Genomic DNA, 2,301 nt, shown 5'->3' on the forward strand with positions numbered 1-2,301 from the left:
AAAAAAAAAAAAAAAAAAAAAAATTTAAAGATTTTAAAGGAAACCTTTAGACCAGGTGCAGTGGCTCCAGCCTGTAATCCCAGAACTTTGGGAGGCGGAGGCGAGAGCATTGCCTGAGCTCAGGGGTTCGAGACCAGACTGGGCAACTTGGTAAGAACTCATCTCTACAACACATCAAAAATTAAATCGGGCATAGTAGCATGCACCTGTAGTTCCCGCTACTCAGAAGACTGAGATGGAAGGATCTCTTGAGACCAGCAGGTCGAGGCTGCGGTGGCTGTGAGAGTGCCACTGCATTCCTGCCTGGGCAATAGAGTGGGACCTCAACTCAAAAAAAGAAAAAAAGAAAGAGGTTACCCAGGGGCCTACCAAACTAGAGATATGTGTGACAATCTCTTTGCCCCTGACTATGTTCCAGGTATGCTGCACTAGACTCTCATGATCTGAAGAGCAATACATACCTGAAATAAAGAAAGCCTGCATTATCTGGGGAGGATCTGATGTGGAAAATGATCAACGAAGATGTTATTTGCAGCCTTCTGGTCAGATTTTCTTCAGTACTTTGTAGTTTGGTCTTACAATGCTGAGCTAGTTAAAACCTCAAAAAGCAGGGCTTAAATGTTAACAATGATCTATTACTCAGGAAGTCATTGGGACAAAATAGAGAGGTACTGAAACATTTATGGAATTTTACCTACCCTGTTGTCCACAGGATAGTACCACAGTGGGATTTTTTAACAATCTAAAGTTGAATTGTTTGCAGATATAGAATGCTTTGCTGGGTTTTTTGTTTTTTTTTTAATTGGAGTCTCACTCGTCATCCAAGCTGGAATGCAGTGGTACGCTCACAGCCACTCCAGCGTCCACCTGCTGGGCTCCGGAGATCCATCCACCTGAGCCTTCCAAGTAGCCGGAACTACAGGCGTGCGCTATCATGCCCAGCTACGCTGAAAACTTTTTATTGGCCTTTTGAATAGAAATGGGAATTTATTTGCCGGGAAGGATGATCCCATTATCCTTCTGCTGGAACCAGCACATGGCCTCCTCTTTGCTGATTCTGTGTTTGGCCCCAGTGCAGCCTGTTCTGTGTTTCTGTCGGCAATGCTGAAACCTGGCCAACCCAGCACTACATCGAAGTCCAGGCTGTAGATACCAATGCTTGGGTCATATTTAATATCCAGATCTATGTGTTCCCGGATGCCCAAACCAAAGTTTCCAATATCTGAGAAGCTATTTTTTCTTAGTTCATACTCCTGCAGTTTCAGCCCTTTCTCCAGGATTTCTTCTGCCTTGGCCCCTCGAACTGTGTAGTGGGCGGCAATCTTTTCATTTCTCCTGATGCCAAAGGATCTGACAGTGTATCTAGCTCTGGAAAACACAGGAGTCCGGCCTGTGAGCTGCTCCAAGACCTTGGCTGCCCGGGTCAGTCTGTCTCCAGTCTTCCCCACACAGATGTTGAGGCAGAGCTTGCAAATGCGAAGTTCCTGCATGGAGTTCTCCTTTTCACCTTGATCCTGCACCATGATGGAGAAGAGGAAGAGAAAGCGGGGCTTCCGGCCCATGGGCTTTCTTTCATTTTTTTTCTTTTTTTGAGTTGGAGTCTGTCACCCAGGCTGAAGTGCAGTGGCACGTTCACAGCTCATCGCCGCCTCAGCCTCCTGGGTTCAGGCAATCCTTCCACCTCAGTCTCCCGAGTAGCTGGAACTACAAATGTGTACCACCACACCTGGCTAATTTTTTAACTTTTTGTAGGGATGAGGTCTCATTATGTTGCCCAGGCTGGTCTTGAACTCCTGGGCTCAAGTGATCCTCCCACCTCATCCTCCCAAAGTGCTGAAATTATAGGCATGAGCCACCATGCTCAGCTTCCCTTGCTATTTTTAAATATTTTTGCCCTTCATGGCCTAGGCACACTGAAACTCATGCCCACTGAAGCAACTTACTTACTGACTCTGTCAACCTGGTTTGACCTCTGGTCGTCCTTGACCCTCTGGGTACCCCAGCTCTGGGCTTCCAAAGTATTCATGGGTGGATGGATGGCAAGGGTGGGAAGGATGGTAGATGAAAGCACAGGGGGTGGATAGGATAGATGGGTGGGCAGGAGGTCAGGCGGAAGGGGAGTGGGTGGATGGGGTGGGATGCCAGGCAGGCAGGTAGTGAGAAGGAGGATGGCTATCAGCCCAGAGGGTGGATAGGTTGGCAGATAAAGAGGAGAGAACAAGCCGGGCTCGGTGGCTCAGCCTGTAATCCTGCGCCTTTGGGAGGCTGAGGGAGTGGATTGCCTGAGCCTGAGGGTTCGAG

General features: G+C 48.2%; 1 pseudogene across 1 annotated transcript; it reads right to left on the reverse strand.

Moving 5' to 3' along the window:
* Positions 1-947: 947 nt before the first annotated feature.
* LOC103270127 lies at positions 948-1,548 on the reverse strand (annotated as a pseudogene). Its single transcript, XR_002482479.1, has one exon. The product of XR_002482479.1 is annotated as a 60S ribosomal protein L11-like (transcript).
* Positions 1,549-2,301: the final 753 nt, after the last annotated feature.

This window comes from Carlito syrichta, unplaced genomic scaffold (genome assembly GCF_000164805.1).
Source record: "Carlito syrichta isolate Samal-C Ts95f unplaced genomic scaffold, Tarsius_syrichta-2.0.1 Scaffold107890, whole genome shotgun sequence".
Classification (NCBI taxonomy): Eukaryota; Metazoa; Chordata; class Mammalia; order Primates; family Tarsiidae; genus Carlito; species Carlito syrichta.